This window comes from Cetorhinus maximus, chromosome 31, assembly GCF_964194155.1.
Source record: "Cetorhinus maximus chromosome 31, sCetMax3.hap1.1, whole genome shotgun sequence".
NCBI lineage: Eukaryota > Metazoa > Chordata > Chondrichthyes > Lamniformes > Cetorhinidae > Cetorhinus > Cetorhinus maximus.
In genome coordinates this window covers 20,700,762-20,721,294 of record NC_135909.1, presented here as the reverse complement: position 1 = coordinate 20,721,294, position 20,533 = coordinate 20,700,762, and the positions used below count along the sequence as shown (strand labels likewise).

The 20,533-nt window shown below is 44.1% G+C and overlaps 1 protein-coding gene and 1 non-coding gene across 2 annotated transcripts in view; both read left to right on the top strand.

The window, feature by feature from the left end:
• The window catches only part of LOC144670314 (histone H2B-like), a 1,149,071-nt gene that overhangs the window by 113,956 nt on the left and 1,014,582 nt on the right, over positions 1 to 20,533 (top strand). The window lies entirely within an intron of this gene.
• Positions 1,002 to 1,073, top strand: trnam-cau (transfer RNA methionine (anticodon CAU)). Its single transcript has one exon. It is a non-coding gene; the product is annotated as a tRNA-Met (tRNA).

Here is a 20,533-nt window from a genome sequence, read left to right as displayed (position 1 = left end):
AGCAACAGAGAACATATTTACAGAATAGGAGCATCTTGAGACAATAGAGAACATTTTTACACAGCTGGCAACACGTTTGCACGACAGGGAGGCACGTTACACAACAGTGAAGATCTCTTAACAGCAGAGTGCACAGTTACACAACAGGGAGCACACTTTATGCAGCAGGGGCACAGTCACACAACGGAGAACACAGTTAAAAGACAGAGGACACAGTTACACAATAGAGGGCGGAGTTACACAACAGAGAGCACAGCTCCACAACAGAGGGCACAGTCAAACGACAGAGGGCACAGTAACACAGCAGACAGCACAGTTACACAACAGATAACACAATTACACAACAGAGAGCACAGATAAACAACAGTGGACACAGTTTCACAATTGAGGGCGGAGTTACAGAACAGAGAGCACAGTTACACAAGAGAGCACAGTTGCACAACAGAGGGCAGACTTACACAGCAGAGGACACAGTAACACAGCAGAGAGCACAGTTGCACAACAGAGAACACAGTCTCGCCAACAAAGAGCAAAGTTATTCAACAGAGAGCACAGTTATACAACAGGGTGCACATACACAAAACAGAATGCACAGTTACACATAAAAGGGCACAGGTCCACAACAGAGATCACCGTTACAAAACAGGGTGCACAGTTACACAACAGGGTGCACAGTTACACAACAGGGTGCACAGTTACACAGCAGGACTCATTATTACAAACAGTGGACACCTCTGACAAACGGAATAGTTTAGACAAATGATCAGCTTCTCCACCTCAGTGTCTTGCTAATTTGCTCGGCATCTTTCTCTGTCATCTTGTGTATCCTGGCAGCCTCTTGCTGCCTTTTTTTCTGTGTTTTTTTTGTCTGTTTCTGGTGTTGCAAAGTGGAATTGTGCAGCCAAGGTGATCCTCCCAACACATCGCTCAGAAGGCCGAAGCAAGTGACTATTTATCTCCCTAATACACAAAGTAACATTCATCCACAGCTGATAATGTGCAGCAGAGTGGCGCAGCGGAAGCGTGCTGGGCCCATAACCCAGAGGTCGATGGATCGAAACCATCCTCTGCTATTTATATTCCCACAAATTTATCTGATTTTTCTTTACAGTTTGCAGATCTTAACATTGGAATCTCGCTTCCTGTAAACACTTCAGTTTACAACAAGTATCCCAAATTGTTTTTATTTACACGAGGACACTAGCTGCAATTGCTGCAAACACACACCAGCCGAGACCAGTCCATTTCTCGCAACGAGCTGGCACAGTCTGAATATTCTTCTCTCGTTCACTATCACTCCATCATTACCTGAATAAGAAATTTCTAAGATGGAAAAATATCGTGAAGTTGATATTTATTAGGTGCAGTATGTCCGATCTAAATGACACCCTGCAGTAATTCATCACTTTAATTTGGACAACAGCTTCCTTCACTGCGACATGTACCATCGAGGACTAGAGAATCATCATAGTGAAGACAGCATCATGTCAAAGGCAGTTAATCAATATTTGGGCAGATATCACAGTTCCTGCTTAATTACTGGTTTAAAACGTGGAATTCAGTTCCAAATTCACCATGAAGTGAAAAAGTGAAGTTTCCTTCCTTTGGTCTTGCGTCAGACACCTATTATACTGAAAACACCTTTGAGTGCCTCTGATTGTTTCCTTTAGCCTTTTAGTAGCTGTTCACATTTTAATCTGTTCAGCTTCCTGCTCATTCTACCCTTACCGACCTTACTGAAGGTGAAAATTGTTACATTTCTGTGACCTTTCCCTGCCTCTAACATATTGTGGTCACTCATTGCTAGGTGCTCATTTAATTTCAGAATATTAACTCTCTCTCGTTAGTTATTAATACATCTAATATAAAATTTTTCTCTTGTGGTTTCCAAATATGGGTGGACGGCAGGAGAGGTTAAATGACAAAAGAGTTAATGGTGCAAGGTTAAGGTAAATGTTCAAGTAACAAAACTAAAGATGTGTCGAAAGGAGGTGTGAATGATGGGATGATGAACAGCTGCCATCCAAAAGCATAAACAAGATAAAAATGTGAATATTCAATGGAAAGATACATAATGGGGATTGAGTTTACATTCTCAACTTGTTGTACTCAGTGTTGAGACTGGAAGCTTTTAACGTGCTCAATTTAAAGATGAGACACGGTTCCTCAAGTTTACACTGAGATTCATTAGAACACTGCAGGATACCAAGGACAGAAAGGTCAGTGTAAGAACAAGATGTAAAATTAAAATCACAGGAGATAGGAAACTCAGTGTCGTATTTGCTGACCGAGCAGATGTTCATCAAAGCAATCACTGAAACTGTCTAACATCGATCAGACCACCATTGTGAACAGCGAATACGGGGTGCCAAATTGAAGAAAGTACACATAAATCACTCTTTCAGCTGGAATGAGTGTTTTGGTGAGGACAGGTAATATTCCATACCAACACTGCTAATTTACCTTCCTTTTTTCTCAACTGGTTATCTCTCCTATCTGTGATTGACAGGGCCCTCAAGCATTTCTGTTCCATTTCGCGAGCTCTGCTCCCACCAATTTGCTCTCTCCCAGAATGCTTTTAGTCTTCCCTTGTCCTCACCCTCCTCCCCAACATCTTCCACATTGAATGGATCATCCCTTGTCATTTCTTTGTAAGGCAGCGAGTTGTTGTGGTCTTGAATGCTCTGCCGAAAATGGTGGTGCATGCCGATTAAAAATAAACTTTCAAGAGCAAACACAGGAGGGACAATGTTTTAAGGCTATTGTAAAGGAGAATGGGAGTGGGGCTGATTTGCTTCTAAAGAGCTTGCACAGAAACTATTAACACAAAAGCTTTTTCCCGTGTTAGAGTTAATACTGAAATGGCCGATAACGATTCCCAGAATGCTCTGGGTGATAAAAAAAACGGCCTATCTCGCCCAGAAGGGCCGCAGTGCGCAGGCGCAGCCATGTCTTCCACCGGAAATCCTGTCTACGCCGCGCATGCGCCGTACAACTCGAGCCTGTTTGAGGGTAGCGTCACTAAGCCGAGTCTCAGCGGCTCTCAGATCCCGAATCAGAGCCGCTGGGTCCTCTGCTCTTCCTGATATATATTGTGGACCTGCTCCTTGGTGTATGGGGCACCATTGCAAAATTTGCGGATGAAATGAAACTTGGAGGTATTGTGAACTGAGAGGAGGATAGTGTTAAACTTCAAAAGGACAGAAGCATATTGGTGAAATGGGCCGATAAGTTCGACCTCAGAATGACCCGGGGCCGGCCCTGGGGAGCATGCACACTCTCAATGCCGGGGAAGTCAGTGCATTTGATAGAGCCGTTTCTGGGATGCAGGGAATTGTGGGAACTGCAGCCACCATGGGCAGATGTTAGTAAGTGTTTTATTGCAGGTTGATTGTCAGTGACCCGAAATATGAACTCCTTTCCTTTCTCCACAGATGCTGTCTGACGTGCGGTGTATTTCCAGCATTTTCTCTCTTTATTTCAGATTGCCACTATCCCCATGATGTTTTCAGTGAATTATTGCAGATGTTGCTCACAAAACCAAGGTCTGAAACTCAAACTGACAAATGAAGAACACTTTTGAAGCGGAATGAATGTTGCACGTGGAAGCCGTTCCTCGCTTACTTTGAAGGTATGTTCTTGTTGGCTGACTTAGAACTGGAGAGTAGAGAGAGGAGAAGGTGATGGGTTTAACCGCGAGCACTTTTGAGAACAGTAGGGCCCAAGCATTTCTGATATAAGGTCATTAGCTGTTTCCTGTACAGTAACAGAGACTGACAGGAAGTAAATTTCACATTCACATGTAATAGCAGAGAGTCACAGACAGTGTTAATTCCACCCACACTCATATATTGTAAGAGATATTGGCGGAGAGTTAATTCATTGAATCATAGAATGATTACAGCACAGAAGGAGGCCATTCTGCCCATTATGTCTATGCTGGCCTTCTGAAGGAGCAAATCACCTCTTGCCACTTCACCGCCTTTTCTACGTAGCCCTGCACATTTTTCCTTTTTGGATAATAATCCAATTCTCTGTTGAATTCCTTGATTGAACCGGCCTCTACTACATTCTCAGGCACTTCTCTGATCCACATACTGCATGACAAGATTTTTCCTCATGCTGCCATTGCTTATTTTGCCAATTAGCTTAAATCTGCGTCCATTGGTCCTCTACTTTTCCATCAGTGAGAATAGAAGTCTCCCTATCTGCTCTGCCACACTCGTAACAGCAAAGAATGACAGAAAATTAATTCCACATACATACAGTAATGCATATTATTGACTTTTTATTCAAACTCACTTACAGTGATAGACTCTAACAGAGAGTTAATTTCAAACTCAGATCCAGTAGCAGACATTGACAGGAAGGCAATTCCACAATCACACACAGCACCCAAGACTGTTAGAAATTAATTTCACACTCACAGTAACTGAGACTGGCAGAGAGTGAATACCACACTCACAGCATAATTGAGGCTGACAGGTACAGAATTAATTCCGCATTCACGTACAGCAACGTGGTTGACATATAAGGTACGAATTCCACACCCACAGACAGTACCAGAGACAAAATGATAGAGATTCAATTCTTCACTCACATGACAGAGTTAATATCGCACTCATATACAGTAACATAGATTGACAGATGATGAGTGTGGAATTAACTTTCTTGAAGTAGCAGAGCTTGAAAAGGAGTTATTTCCATGCTCTGATACAGTAACCGAGACTGACAGATACATGATTAATTCCACGCTCAGATACAGTGACAGAAGCTGACAGAGTTAATTCTATATTCACCTACAATAACAGATTATCATACAAAGAGTGAATTTCACACTCATGTACAGTAACTGACATGATTGGGTAGAAAGCTGAATCTGCACTTGCACACATGACAGAGATTGAAAGTTAAGGTTAACACAATGGGAAGGATCTGAATGCATTGAAGAGAGTGCAGAAGAAGTTTACGAGAATGGTTACCGGGATAATATTTCAGTTATGAGGAAAGATTGGAGAAGTTTGGACTGCATTCCTTGGAGAGGAGAAGGCTAAGAGGAGCCTTGATAGAAGCTTTCAAAGTCATGAGATGTGTGGACAGAGTAGATAAAGAGAAACTGTTCCCATGTAAATGGATCAAGAATCAGAGGGCATGGTTTTAAAGTGTTTTGCAAAAGAAGCAGCGCGTCGTTAGGTTTTGGAATGCACTGCCTGGAAGTGTGGTGGAGGCAGGTTCAACTGAGTCATTCAAGAGGCCATTGGATGATTATTTGAATAGAAACAATGTGCAGGGTTATGGGGAAAAGGCAGGAGATTGGCACTAAGTTTAAAATGCTCAGAGAGCCGGTGCAGACACGATGGGCCAAATGGCCGCCTCCTATAGCATAACAATTCTGTGATTCTGTGAATTCACACCCACAATAACAGAGACTGACTGATAGAGAGTTAATTCCACACACTCAGTAACAGAGGCTGACAGATTGTTTGTTTATTCCTCAATCACACACATTAACACAGACAGACTAATATGAGAGTGTGGAACTAACTCTCTTAATTTCTCTCAGCCTCTGTTGTTGTAAGTTAATCCCACACTGAAATATTAATGGAAATTGGCAGGTTCTTAACTGGACTCCCAGATGTCATAACAAAGACTGGAAAAGAGAATTCCACACTCACAGGAACTGAGATTGACCGATAGAGAGGTAATTCCACATTCACATACAGTAACAGAGACTGACGTGTTAATTCCATATTCTCAGACAGCTAGAGGCTGACGAAGATTGAATTCCACACTTATATACAGTTTCATAGGCTGTTCGAGAGTTAGTTCCACTCTCATAACCGTAAAAGAGACTGACAGAGATTTAAATTACACACTCACATTCAGTGAATGATGGACAGAGAATCAATTCCACACTCACACGCAGATCAGACTGAATTAATTCCACACTGAAATACAGTAAAAGAGACTGACAAACAGAGGGTCAATCCCACACTGACAAATTAAAAATATAAGAAAGAGAAACAGGAGGAGGCCATTCAGCCCATCGGGCCAGCTTTACCATTCAATAAGACCATGGCTTATCTGATCTGATTGTGGCCTCAAACCCACTCTCCCACCTGCCCTATAACCCTTGACTCTCCTGTAGATGAAAAAATCTGTCTAACTCAGCGTGAATATGTGCAATGACCCAGCCTCCACTGCTCTCTGAGGTGGAGAATTACAAAGATTAAGGACACTCTGAGAGAAGAAATTCCTTCTCATCTTCGTCTTAAATGGGAGATGTTTATTTTTAAACTGTGCCCTTTGGTTCGAGTTTCCCCACAAATGGAAACATTCCTCTCAACATCTACCCTGTCAAACCCCCTCAGAATCTTATATGTTTCAATGAAATCACCTCTCATTCTTCGAATCTCCTATGTGGTTCAGCCCAACCTGCTTAAACATTGCTCATAAGACAATTCCTTCATCTCAGGAGTCAGTCTAGTCAAACTTCTCTGAACTGCCCCCTATGCAGTTATATCCCTCTTTAAATAAAGAGACTACAACATAACACAGTACTCTCGGTGTAGTCTCACCAATGCTGTGTAGCTGTAGCAAGACTTCCCCACTTTGATACCCCCCCCACCCCCCCCGCCCCCCCCCCCGGAATAAAGGCCAACATTCCATTTGCCTTCCTAATTACTCGCTGCAGCTGCACATTAACTTCTTGTGATTCATGTACAAGGAGATCTTGATCCCTCTGCACTGCAACATTCTGCAGTCTCTCTCCACAGTATCGAAGGAGGCCATTCGGCCTATCGAGTCAGCACTGGCTCTCTGAAAGAGCTTTCTACCCAGTCCCACTCTCCTCCCTTGTCCCTGTAACCTTGCACATTCTTTCCTTTCAGGTAACAATTCAATTCCCTTTTGAATATCTCAAGCAAACCTGCCTCCACCACCCTTTGAGGAAGTTTGTTCCAGACTCCAGCCACCCTCTAGGTGAAAACAGTTTACATTTTAAATTAAACGTCATGAGTCTATCTCACATCACATTTACTCCTTTTGCCAATTATTTTGAGTCTGTGCCTTCAGGTTCTTAATGTTCTATTGAGTGGGAACAATTTCTCATCAATAACTCTGTCCATACCCCTCAGGATCTTGAATACATCTATTAAATCTCCTTTCAGCCTTCTTTTCTCCAGGGAAAACAGTCCCGACCTCTCCAATCTATCCACGTAGCTACAGTTCTTTATCTTGGAAGCATTCTTGTGAATCTCCTCTGTACTCTCTCCAATGCCTTCACATCCTTCTTTCAGTATGCCACCCAGAACTGGACCCAGTACTCCAAATGAAGCCTAAAAAGCGACCTATACAGGTTCAACATGACCTCCTTACTCTTCACAGTGATGGAATCTTGTACTCAGTGCCACAATTAATAAAGCCTAAGTTACTATATGATTTATTACCTGCTCCCTCAACATGCTCCACCATCTTCAATGACCTATGTACATATACAATTAGGTCCCTCTGTTCCTGCACCTCCTTTAGAGGCTCTGCCTTTATTTAATACAGACTCACTACATTTTTCCTACTGAAATGAATCACCTGATACTTCTCTGCATTGAAATTCAGCTGCCACTTGCCTGCCTAATCCAGCAACATGTCTATGTCCTTTTGAAGTTCAAGACTATCCCAATCACAGTTGACAATGTTTCCAATCTTCCGATCATTTGCAAATATTGAGTTTCCTCATCTCCCTGCACACCACAGTCTAGGCCATTAATATATATATCATTTGAATAATGTTTTGTTTTTCTATTCTTCCCATCAAATTTCCCCACCTTGTATTCCATCTGCCAAATGTTTGCCCATTGATTTAACCTTTCTATATCCTCTTGCAGACACTTTCTGTACCCCTCACAACCTGCTTTCCCACCAATCTCTGTATTGTCTGAAAATGTGGTGATGCTCTCTCCATTCATCTGAGTGATTAATATAGATTGTAAATAGCTGAGAACCCAGCACTGATCCCTGTGACACTCTACTGGTTACAGTTTGCTAACTTGAAAGTGACCCACTTCCATAGGATAACAGAGACTGACGGACAGAGAGTTAACGACAATCACATTATTATAGATTGACAGAGAGCGAGTTCCACACTCAGCCAGTAACAGAGATTCACAGTGTGTTAATGCCACACTAGAGTAAAGTATTGGAGACTAAAGGATAGAGAATTAATTCACACTCACATAAAGTAACAGAGACTGTCAAAGAGAGAGTTAATTCTATATTCAATTACTCTCAACGAATGAAAGAAATGCTGCACTCATATACAGTAACAAAGGCTGACAATTAATTCCACTCTCACATGCAATAACAGAGATGAACAGAGAATTAATGCCTCACTTACATACAGTAATATAGAATACCAGAAACAGAATTAATTCTGCCCTCTCACACTAACGAAGATGGACAGAGAGGTAATTCCACACTGAAACACAGGAACAAATACTGACAAATGAGAGTTAATTGTGCACTCACACACAGTAATGGAGATGAGGGAGAGTTAATTCCACATTGACATACAGCAATAGAGGCTGACAGATACTGAATTAATTCCACACTCATACAGACTAATGTTTAATGATAGGTAGAAAGTTATCATAATTCTGCCCTGAAACATAGCAACAGAGACTGACGGATAGAGAGTTAATTGTGCAAATTGACAGATATCGGGGATTAGTTAATTCCACATTCACATACAGTAACAGAGATGGACAGAGAGAGAGAGTTAATTCCACACTCTCATACAATAGCAGTGACCTGGTTCACACTTGAAGAATTCATCTGACATGCATCATACGGCCTCTTCATTGTTTCATCATATTTTCTATCTTCCTCATTATCCAAGGAGCCCTGGCTTTGGTTCCCCTCCCTTTCCCCCTTATTGGAATGTACCTGGTCTGTACCTGAAACATCTCCTGAAAGATCACCCATTGCTCTGTTACAGTTTTTCCTGTCAGTCTCTAGTTCCATTTTACCCTGGCTAAATCCCCTCTCCCCCCATTGAAGTTCGCTCCCTTCCAATCACTCTTACCCAAGGGTTCACCCACAGACACTTGGTTCACGCGGCCAACCTTGGCCCACCTCATTCCCCAGCACCAGATCCAGCAATGCCTCCTTCCTAACTGGACTGAGAACATTCTGGTCGAGGAAGTTCTCCTGAACACATTTCAGAAATCCCCAGATACCATCGCTTTATAGTTCTTATACATCTCTGTGATTTCCCTGCGTATTTGCTTCTCTATCTCACCACACCTCCATTTTTTTCCCTCTCTCTCTTTTCTGAACACTTTGTAGCCTTGAATATGAACCTGATCCTCACCATTTTTAAACCACGTTTTCATCATTGCCACCACGTCATTTTCCCACATGGCTCTTTGTGCTTCTAGCTCACCAGCTTTATTCACCAGACTTTGTGCGATTACGCACATACATTCTAAACCTGTCCTTGTATACCTCTTAGATTCCTTCTTCATCTACTCCTATCTTATATGGTTCTACTTCCTTCTCTAGTTATTGCTCTTTTCTACTTCTTTATAGTGGTGCCCACCCCCCTGCCAGTTCAGTTCAAACCCTCCCCAACCTCACAAGTGACCCTCCTCATGGTGCAACCTGTTCCTTTGGAATAGGTGTTTCCTGTCCCAGAACTGGTCCCAATGTCCCAAGAATCTGAAGCTCCCCCCCCACCCCACCTCCTGCACTGGCCTCAAGCCATGTATTGATGCTCCCTATTTATTTCTACTCTCGTTATCACATGGCACTGGCAGTAATCCAGAGATTACCCCTTCGAGTGCTACATTAACTCCCTCCCCAGCTTCTGAAATTCTGACTGAGTGACCTCAATACCTGTCCCCACTGTGTCATTGATACTGACGTGTACCACAACCTCTGGCTCACTCCCTTGCCCCTGCAGAATAATCTGCACTCTCCCCGTGATGTTCTTTACCCTGGCCCCAAGGAGACAACACACCATGTGGGACTCTCAATGACAGAAAAGCCTGTCCGTCCGCCTGACTATGAAATCTCCAATAATGGCCGTGTTTCTACTCTTTGCTGTTCCCACCTGTGCAGTTTCTTGCCCATTGATGCCATGGTCTGGACTGCACTCCTTCAGGGTGTCACCATTCCCAGCAGTCTGCAATTCTGAGTACCAGTTTGACAGTGAGAACAGTGACTGTGGGAGAGACAGGTTAAAATACAGAGACTTCGGGAGGAAGAGGCTAAAACAGCGAGAGTTCAGGCACAGAGAGGTTGAAACAGCGAGACTTCGGGAGAGAGAGCTTAACACAGGCAGACTTCGGGAGGGAGAGGTTAAAGCTGCGAGGATTCGGGACAGAGAGGTTAAACGGCAAACTTTGGGACAGAGAGGTTATAAAGAGACACTTCCGGAGGGAGAGGTTAAATAAGCAAGACTTCGGGAGAGAGAGGTGAAAGCAGCGAGACTCAAGTAGGATTAAGGGTAAAATAAAAGCAGGAGCCCATATTCTATTTAGTTAAGTTATGTCTGGGGAGCTCAGTGCTGTGATTTGCACATCCTGCGCTATGTGGGAAATCCTAGACTCTCCCGGCGCTCTGGATGACCATGTGTGCAGGAGGTGCCTCCAACTGGAGGAACTCGAGCTCCTGGTTTTGCAGCTTGAGCGGCAGATGGGGGCACTACGGTGCATCCATGAGGCTCAGAGGCTCGTGAATAGCACGTTTCAGGACGTGGTCACCCTGCAGCTGAAGGAGGTGCAGGCAGAGAGGGAATGGGTGGCAGCCAGACAGAAGAAGAGGACCAGGCAGGTAGTGAGGGAATCCCCGAGTGCACCACACTTGCAAACTGTTTTTTGACTTTGGAAAATGATGAGAATGACGGTTCCCCTGAGGAGGCCAACCAGAGCCAAGGCCATGGCACTGTGGGTGGCCCAGCTGCTCAGTGGGGGAGGACAGAGGCAATAGTGGGAAGGGAGTCATTAGTAAGGGGAGTAAACAGGCGCTTCTGTGGCAATAGGCGTAACTCCTGGTTGGTATGTTGCATCCCAGGTGCCAGGCTCAAGGATGTCACGGAACAGCTGCAGGGCATTCTGAAGAGGGAGGGTGAACAGCCAGAGGTCATGGTCCATGTTGGGACCAAAAACATAGGAAGAAAGAGAAATGAGGGCCTGCAAGCAGACTTTAGGGAATTAGTTAAGAAATTGAAAAGCAAGACTTCAAAGGTGGTAATCTGCAGATTACTCCCAGTGCCACACAGGAGTGAGTATAGGAGCAGAAGGATAGAGCAGATGAATGTGTGGCTGGAGAGATGGTGCAGGTGGGAGGGCTTTAGATTCCTCGGGCATTGGGACTGTTTCTGGGGTAGTTGGGACCTGTACAAGTTGGACAGGTTACATCTGAACAGGAGCGGGAGCAGCATCCTCACGGGGAGGTTTGCTAATGCTGTTGGGGTGGATTAAACTAAATTGTCAGGGGGTGGGATCCTGCAAAGTTGTTCAGAGGGGAGAGAAGCTGAGATGGAATGAGAAGTTAAAACACTAGAAAGTGAGTCTGGAAGGCAGAGGAAGCATAGGCTAGTTAAGAAAGAAGTGAGTTTAGCAAGGCTAAGTGGAATGCATTTTCATGCATGGAACCTGAGGAATAAGACAGACGAGCTGAGGGCACAAATTGGCATGTGAGAGTATGATATAGCTATGACCGAGACTGAGCTAAAAGAAGGGCAGCTCAACATTCCTGGTTATAGGGTATTCAGACATGATAGGGGGAGACGGGGCTGTAGGTGGATAGAAGAGGAAGGGGGTAGCAATATTGATCAAGGAATCAATTATAGCGGTGAGGAGGGATCAAATGAAGCCATATGGGTTGAAGTAAAAAAACACAGAAAGGGCAAACAAGCTGTTGGGTGAGATAGGGAGAGATAGAGGATTAAATATGTAATCAAATTTCAGAGATGTGTAAGAATAATAAGGCCGCAATAGTCGGGGATGTTAACTACCCAAACATAACTGGGATAGTTTCAGTGTGCAAGGTAGGGAGGGAGCAAAATTCTTAAGTTGCATCCAGGAGAACGTTTTTAGCCAGTGCGTAGAAAGCCCAACAAGGGAGCAGGCAGTTCTGGACCTAATATTTGGAATGTGCCCGGGCTGGTGGAAGGCACATCAGTAGGGGAACATTTTGGAGATTGTGACCATAACTGAGTTAGATTCAGGATAGTTATAGAAAAGGATAAGGTTGGGCCGAAAATAAAAGTTCTAAACTGGGGAAGGGCTAATTTGACGAAGATGAGATACGATTTGGCCCAAGTGGACTGGGAGCAGCTACTTGCAGATAAAACTGTGTCAGAGCAGCGGGAGGCATTCAAGGAGGGAATAGCGAGAGTACAGGGCAAGTATGTTCCTGTAAAGAGAAAGAGGGGGGGACCAAGTAAAGAGGACCCTGGATGTTAAGGGACATAAATGTTAGGATTAAGGAAAAAAGAGAAGTTTCATGACAGATAACGAGGGCTCAATAAGGCTGAGTCCTAGAGGAGTATAAAAAGTGCAGGGGGAACTTAGTAAGGAAATTAGGAAAGCTCAGAGAGTGCATGAGAAAGCATTGGTGGGTAGAATGAAGGAAAACCCAAAGGGTTTTTTTAAAAACATAAACAGTAAGAGAATAAGTAGGGAAAGAATAGGCCCAATTAGGGACCATAAAGGTGACCTGTGTGTGGACCCGGAAGACGTGGGTACAGTCCTCAAAGAGTACTTTGCGTCGATCTTCACAATGGAAAAGGACAACGCAGGTATAGACATCAGGGTGAAGGACTGTGAAATATTGGAGGAAATTAGCACAGAGAGAGAGGAGGTACTCAAGAGTTTAATGGCCTTAATAATGGATAATCAGCATGCCCAGATGAGATGTATACCAGGCTGTGGAAGGAGGTGAGGGAAGCGATATCAGGGGCCTTGTCAGTTATTTTCAAATCTGCCCTGGCCACAGGGGAGGTGCCAGAGGACTGGGGGATTGGTAACGTTCTCCCGTTATTAAAAAAGGGAGGAAGGGATAGATCAGGAAATTACAGGCCTGTCAGTCTAACCTCGGTGGTGGGGAAGTCCTCAGAAAGAACTCTGAGAGACAGAATATATCTGCACTTAGAGAGACTCGGATTAATCAGGGATAGTCAGCATGGATTTGTTAAGGGAAGGTCGTGTTTGACAAATTTGATTGAATTTTTTGAGGAGTTTAACCAGGAGTGTTGATGAGGATTATGCATTTGATGTGGTCTACATGGACTTTAGCTAGGCTTTTTTTTAAGGTCCCTCTCGGCAGACTGGTCAAGAAGATAAGTGCCCATGGGATCCAAGGCAGAGTGGCACATTGGATCCAAAATTGGCTGAGAGGCAGGAAGCAGAGGGTGATGGTGGAGGGATGTTTCTGTGGCAGGAATTTTGTTTCCAGTGGGGTTCCGCAGGGCTCAGTGCTGGGGCCCTTGCTGTTTGTGGTGGACTTAAATGATTTGGACTTAAATGTAGGGGGTATAATCAAGAAGTTAGCGGATGTCACGAAAATTGGCCCCGAGGTAAATAGTGAGGAGGATAGCCATAACCTGCAGGAGGATATCAGTGGACTGGTCAGGTGGACAGAGCAGTGCCAAATGGAATTCAACTTGAAAAAGTGTGAGGGAATGCACTTTGGGAGGGCTAACAAGGCAAGGGATGACACTGAATTGTAGGAGCTTGGAAAGTACTGAAGATCAGAGGGACCTTAGTTTGCATGTCCACAGATCCCTGAAGGTCGCAGGGCAGGGCATTTGTTACCCATTCCTAACTGCCCTTGTTCAGGGGGCATTTCAGAGTCACCCACATTGCTGTGGGTCTGGACCAGGTAAGGATGGCAGGTTTCCTTCCCTAAAGGGCATTAGTGAACCAGATGGGTTTTTGCGACGATCGACAATGGTTTCAAGGTCATCATTAGACTTGCCCTGATGGGATTCCAACCCGGGTCCCTAAAGCATTACCATTACGCCTACATGCCTTTATTAGCTGAGGCATAGAATACAAGAGGTTATGCTTGAACTGTATAAAACACTGTTTCGGCCTCAACTGCACGCAGTTCTGGTCACCACATTATAGGAAGGGTGTCATTGCACTGGAGAGGGTCAGAGGAGATTTACCAGGATGCTGCCTGGGCTGGAGGTTCTGAGCTATGAGTAAAGATTGGATAGGCTGAGGTTGTTTTCGTTCGAGCAGCAAAAGCTGAGAGGGGACCTGATAGAGGTAAATAAGATTATGAGGGGCATAAATAGGGTGGGTAGGAAGGCCCTTTTTCCATTACTAGAGGTGTCAATAACCAGGTGGCATAGATTTAAGGTAAGAGGTAGAAGGTTAAGAGGGGAGTTGAGAATATTTTTCACTCAGTGGGTGGCGGGAGTCTGGAACTCACAGCCTGAAAGGTGGTTGAGTCAGAAATTCTCATAAATTTAAGAAGTATTTAGACATTCACTTGCATTGCCATAGCCTCCAGGGCTATGGACCAAGCGCTGGAAAATGAAATTAGTGTCGTCGGATCTTTGTTGACCCGCGCTTACACGATGGGCCGACTGGCGTCCTTCTGTGCTGTAAACGTCTCTGAGTCAATGAGTGGCACAGACCCCAAAGTCTCCTGCATTTCCTGCCTCTTCCTACTTTTGCGATGGCCGCCCATCTACTACCCTGAACACACTCCCTTTGAGGTGTTTACCACCTGGAACGTACGATCCAGGAAACTCTCATCCTCCCCGATGCTCCGCAGTGACTCCAGCTGCCCCTCAACTTCGGAAATCCTGAGCTCGAACTCGAGCAGCTGCCGGGACTTCCTACACATGTGGCCCCCAAGGCCTGAGGTTCCCACATGGGTCAGGAACTGCAAGCAACAGGTCTCAGCTGCCCATCCGTGATCGAAAACAAACCTCTATTCCTTCTTATAGAATCGAATGAGTACCTTGTTTAAACTCTAAATTGTATTTAATATCTCTAGACCTGCTCTGCACTAATACTCTTATTACACTGACACTTACTGTCACACTTACCCTGATTGAAATGTTTAATTTTCCAGCTCCTAGTTTAAATCAAAGCCCTAATTTAGAGAAATCTGCAGAAACCAACCAGTTCCCTTCTTTCCCCTGATATCATGCTTTGACTATTTATTATAAACATGGCTGGTTTGCTCCAACCCCTCCCTCACAGCTCTTTATCCCCCCCACCGCTCTCACTCTTCTCTCCCTCTCCCTCTCTCACTGCTGCTCTCGGGCTGCTCTGCCGCTGCTCTTTATCCATCCTCCAGTCTCACTCAGCTCTCACCCTCACTCTCAGCTTCTCCACAGTCCCAAGTTTCTGACTGTTTAGGAAATTCTTTGATCTTTCTTTGCTGCAAGATGGGTGACCTCACACTTCCCCATGTTGAATAGCATCAACCACAGTTTTGTTCACTCACTGAATCTGTCAATGACCCTTTGAAACTTGCTGCTCCCACCTACACTACTAACCATGTCACCTAACCTAGTGACATCAGCAAACTTGGATATTGTCTGGAATTTATTAAAATTTAAAAGAGCTCTGAGAATGGGAATAGAACAGCCGCCTGACGTGAGAGAGCATTGGTTCTGTCTAAATCCCTCCACTCTGCAAACAACCGCTCACCTCTACATTATCCTTTCTGCCCCTTATTCAATTTTATATCCATGCTGCCACTGCCCATTTAATCCCAACTGCTTCAATTTTACTAACAAATCTGTTCTGTGGATCTTTTTCAAACACCTTTGGAAGTCCAGGCTCACATCATCAAACTCACTCCCCTGGTCAATGTTCTTTGAATCTTCATCAAACATCATTATGTATTTCAGTCATGATTATCTGTTCATCAATCTGTACTGGTTGACATTTATCAACCAACGTTCTATGAAGTGACAATGAATTTTATTCTGGATTATTGTCTCTAAACATTTCCCCATCACCAGCATTAGACTAACTGGTAGTTTCTGGGTTTATTTCTCTCTATTTTAAACACAGATGTAACATTAACAACCTTCAGTTCTCTGGCTTCACTCCCATATCCAAGGAAAGATGAAAAGATTGTGGTTTAAGTCTCCACTATTTCCACCCTTCCCTCAGTAATCCAGGATGTATGGCATCTGGATCGGGTGACTTTTCTGCTGTGAGCGCTGCCAACCTTTTAATTGCCTCTTCTTTATCTTTTTCATCCTATCCAGTTTCTCCACCAGCTCCTCCTTTACTGTGACATTCGCAGCATCCTCTTGTTTTGTGCTGACAGATGTAATGTTCTCATTTAGCACCTCAGCCCTCTGCGTCCATAGGATCTCCTAACCAGCCACCCTTTCAGTGACGCTCTGTTTTTTGGTACAAGTCTGCATTGTTTTCTCTTGTGTTACCTTCCAATCCTTCCTCATGCACTCACTCTCTGCTGATCTAATTTCCTTTTAATTAGTTCTGTGCTGTACTTCATTTATTGTGCTTGTTTCTCTAATGTTTTATGAATCTGGCATTTATCATCAGCCTGCTTTTGAGTTTCTACAGAGCATAGGATGCACCTAGTCCCCACTCTCAACAAATTCATGTTTTCAAGTCTTCACTCTGCAATTCACTCTCTCTGTGTTTGAACTCACAGGTCACTCAATTTCTTGTTTGAATCTAATTGTACCACTTTCTTTATCACAAAGTAACTTACTTGTTCTGCAATGATGTATCTATTCCACTAAGTTCAATAAATCCTGTTCTTAACAGAATGCTTTATCTGGACAATATTTAGAATAATCTGCTGATTCCCAGATCGTTGGTCTCGGGGTCTGAGCTTGGTTTTGGATCATGAACTCAGTTCCTATTGCCCGCACCTCTCCTCAAAATGTTCCTGCAATGTTTTTGTCCTCTCTAACTCTTTGCCTCCTGACCTCCCCTCAGTCGCTGCTGAATTCCAGAAATTAAAACACAGAACAGCCCCTTCATATAAACCACTTCGAAATGAAGTCCTTCTTCCCCATTTAACGAGCAATTCGATCGAAGGTTCAGAGATGTTAAAACGATCATGTCAGAGAGAGCAACTATTTCCGATGTTTGGGAATCCAGGAATTGAGTGGGTGTTCGGGCGTGGGACGGTGGGTGGGTGACTGGGGCTGGGGGAGGTTGAGGGGTAGATGGCGGCAGTGGGAGCAGTCAAAAATGCTGAGCTTTCCGGAGGTGAAATTCGAAAACAGTGGAATTCCCCAAGGGGCAGCATCCGAACTATTACTTTTCTTGTTATATACATGACCTGGCCTTGGATATAGGGGACACAGCTGGCAAATTTGCAATGATGCAAAACTTGGCGACATATTAAATAGAGAGCAGTAGAATGCAGCCTTCAGCAGGACATAAACATGATGGCACAGGCAAACAGTTTGAATTGTTAAAAAAATTTCGATAATTGTGAAGTGAACTTTTGGAGAAACACACGGAGATGTTGAGGATGGTCGTGTAAGTCCATTAGATGGATAAGAAAGTGTGTTGGCTGTTTAACTTCATAAGTAGAGACATAGAATACAATACACGGAAACGCCTTCAAGAACAAACCTAATAGAAGTATGTACAATAATGAGGGGCTATGAATTAGCAAACAGCGAAACCGTCACTTGAGCAAGTGGCTCGATTGCCAGAATCGTTGGTTGAAAATAATTGGTCAAAGAAGCAGAGGGTTAAAGAGGAGAAATGTCTTCGGACAGAGGGTTGTTAAGATTTGGAATGTGCTCTCTGAAAGGCTGGTGCGATGAGATTCTGTAGGAACTTTCAAAAGGCAATTGGATCTGGACTTGGAGATTCCAATTTACAGGGTGATGGGGAACAGCTGGATTCTGGGACCAGATTGACCGCGCTATCAAAGTCCGACACAGGCTCGATGGACAGAGAGGCCTCCTGAGCTGTACGGTTCATTGTAACCCCAATTTCCCCAATTAGAGTTGAAACAGCACAGAATGAGGGCACTCGGCTCCATATGGGGAACAGTAAAGATTTAAAAAGATGCATCTAGCGGAGATGTAAATCGCGGAGTGATTAACAACTGCCGAGGCTAAAACCCACATCTGCGAACAGAAGGAAATCAGAATGTTGGCAGTTGTTACAGAGCGATATTGTTGAGCTGAATGTTCACACTGGAAGGCTGTAAAGTTCCTCATTGAAGGATGAGCCGCTGCTCCTCGAGCGAACCTTGAGCTTCATCGGAACATTGCAGGAGTCCGAGAACCGAGTGATCAGGGTGAGAGCCAGGTCGCCAGTCATTCCGTTTCACCAGCTTGACTGTGTGGATGAGTTGGTTGGACTTTCTGTTAATTTACCGCACATTCTTGGCTATCAGTTCTGTCGCAGGAAAATGCCACTTCAACACTTTCTGTCAAAAGTAACCCCATCCCAACTCTTACTGCCCTGAGAAACTGCCTCTTAGACATGTGATGACCAGCTATTGAAGTGAGCGCTGCCTAACTTCCCTGACCATTAATTCCCCCGAATCGAATTAAAGTTGACTTTCTGCAACTCCTATAACACAGCTAAAATATGGTCAAGTAATATGAAGCTGTAACCCTCCCGCCCACCAACCCACCATTATCTGCCCTTACAACACGCCCCTACCCTCACTGCATCCCCACAACTGCCACCACCCTAACCACCACCCCCAACCCACCCTACCAGCTCTGCCAGTCTGAATGTGCTTACAGACAAGATTACAACTCCATGTTGAAATCAGGCTGTGAACATTTTGACCCGATTGGGCTGTGTACAAACGAGGTCACATGGTTTTTATGGCTCTGAAAGAAAACTTGCCTCGAAGACTGTGTTTTAAAAAGTGGGCTTTTTTTTCTCCTTTGAGAAGAGAAGGACCAACTGCTTGAGCAGCAAGACAGGAGCCTTTTGCAATCCAGAGTCAGTCCACAGCCGGAAGTTAGAATTAACTACTCCTGAGATGCTCTACACGCTGGAATACAGTGCACTCAATTATTCCATGAGACCGCCTGAAAAGCAGTGGCAGAGTCATTGATGTTTTCACGTATCAGTGATTGGGTAGCGATTGTATAACCCTGACCCCATCTCAAGACTCCACACCCTGTCCTTTGCCTTGATACATTGACATTTAAAGTTTGGCCAAATTCCCCCCTTTCTGAAGAAGGGTCATTAGGACTCGAAACGTTGACTCTGATGTTTTTTTTCTCCCCACAGATGCTGTTAGACCTGCTGAATTTTTCCAGCATTTTCTCTTTTTGTTTCAGTTTTCCAGCATCCGCTGTGTTTTGCTTTAATTTCCCCTATTTCTCTTTTTTGTGTCATGGTTTTCTCTTATGAGTGTGTGTCTGCGTGTGTGTGTCTGCATGTGTGTGTTCGTGAGAGTGTGTGTTTGTGAGAGAGGGAGATCACGTGTGTGTGTGTGACTTATGGTATCTTGAAAAATTAATTCGCATAATTTCATACTCCATACTGTATGTTGATAAGCTTTACTGTTCTATTTGGGAAGAGCTTTTTTATAATAAACAAATGAATTTATTGTTTATTGAAATAATCCACTTTAAATTCTCTTTTCTTCTCGGTAACAGTGATGAAGGTAAATAATTGGCCATTTTGGTGAGTGAATTGAACATTTGAACCAATGTTGCGATCTGTGGAGTAGTGGCACTAGGTATCGGCGCACTCCTCCCATCCCGCTCGGAACAGGGTGCTCACTCAGAAACTTAGCTCCAGGTCACTGTCGATTCCTTCTGTAAAGCAGATGACATATTGGGCTTCCCACTAAACATGCAGAAAACTAAGATCCGATTCCAATATCTGTGACTGAGGAAGACCCCCAGAAACGGCTGCACACAAAGAGCTTACTGAAAGGTCAAATTATGTTGTTTCAGTGAGTCATAGAAGTGCCCTTAGAGCAGGTTAAGCAGCATTTCCTGTGTTTCAATGATAAATTCTGATCTGAATTTAAAAGGAAAGGGTAAATATTTGTAATATTCATGAGATCCGTCCGCCAGATGACTGAGGCGAGCTCATTTCTCGATCTAATCACAGAGAGGTACAGACACACAGAAAAAATAATAAACAAATGGGTTAATTGGATTCCAATTCCGCTCCCCTGGTTAATGTTAACAAAAGCACCACTGAAATGGATCAACAGACGGATTTTTCAGAATTTATATTCTCAATGACTGACCGAGGAATCAGAAGCTGGGAACATATGAGAGTTACCTGGTTGTTAGCATAGTTTAATAGGAGCTGAGTTGACCAGCGCTTGATCACATGTTTTTCAAAGAAAAATAAGGTGAAGCGATCATTATTCCAGTAACGTGGACCAGCGGGTACAGAGCTGCACACGTGCTTTGGAGGAGGGCAAGTCTCCCCTGTCGTCAGAAATGGGACTGAGTCTCCACAAAAATTATTCGCAACATCACCTAGTGAACAACACATGCAGACACGGAAGACGCTCAAGCGAGCGGACTTGCCGATACCGAGGACTGAACCAGGGACCTTTTCAG